Below are 1,161 nucleotides of genomic sequence, written 5' to 3' on the forward strand. Positions count from 1 at the left end.
CTACCCGATATACAAAGAAATCTAGTAGTAGTTATGTTCAATAATGTTTATTTAAAAAAGCAATGAACAACACACAGTAACTAAGTTTGAAACAACTGATAACACAAATCAATAAGAAAATATAAATATTATATAGGGCCAAATTTACAATTAGTGTGGTAGAAATTAATATCAAAAATAGCAAAAGACAATTTATTACACTTTCCATCTTCCAATTCTCTAACTGAAGACCTTCAAAGGTGTTTTTATATTTTTTACTAAAAATTAAACTTGAATTAAACTTTTTTTTTACTAATACTTAACAAGTTTTCTAAAACAAAAAGTTATCACAGCAGACATATAAAATCCTTCATTTTAAGGGTTTCTTATTTTAGCATTAACTGCTGCTTCCACTGGCTATATCTCTCTCCCAAGACAATCTCGGTCTCCAAATCCGTTCAAGGTACGTCCTTGACACTTCAATGCGTATACGACATTCAAAGCGGTGATTGTCTTACGCGTGGCATGCTCAGTATAAGTGACTGCATCACCAACATAGTTTTCCAATTTTATTTCAGCACACTACTAATTTCTTCGTAAATCAAGCCTGTAATACGCTTAACACCGCCTCTACGAGCCAACCCGCGTATGGCAAAATTGGTGATACCCTGTACATTGTTACGAAGGACTTTACGATGGCGTTCGACGCCTCCTTTTCCAAAACTTTTTTCTCCTTTACCACGACCAGACATGATGATGAATAAAATGTTCCTGTTCTGAGCGTTGAGAATTTGCTTATCAGTTTCCTTCATTGACGTTATATGATATACTAACCAGCTGTGAGCCATCATTTTCGCTTTACTCTGCTAGTGTCTTTGTTAACTGCTTGTGTACTTTCATGGACGGCGTTTTCAACCAACTAACTGGCAACAACAGACGAAAAGTGGTTCAAATTTGTGACTTGTGATGGTTGTTGTAGTGAGCCAAACATGAAGTATAAGGGGCAATGAAAGAGACAATGATAGTTATGGCACTGTTGAATATTCTAGTTGCGAGTTATATTTGCTTAAGCACTTTTAACTTGAGATAATGAAGCTTTTTTTGCATGTTAAAAAAAATAGAGCATAAAAGTTTTAGAATTCATGTTTAAAAGTGTGAATTGACTTTTGACAGAAGGCATAC

The 1,161-nt window shown here is 34.5% G+C and overlaps 1 pseudogene; it reads right to left on the reverse strand.

The window, feature by feature from the left end:
* Positions 1-396: 396 nt before the first annotated feature.
* On the reverse strand, positions 397-734 carry LOC145836312 (uncharacterized; annotated as a pseudogene).
* Positions 735-1,161: the final 427 nt, after the last annotated feature.

Source organism: Thalia democratica, chromosome 5 (genome assembly GCF_965202585.1).
Source record: "Thalia democratica chromosome 5, ktThaDemo2.hap1.1, whole genome shotgun sequence".
Lineage (NCBI taxonomy): Eukaryota > Metazoa > Chordata > Thaliacea > Salpida > Salpidae > Thalia > Thalia democratica.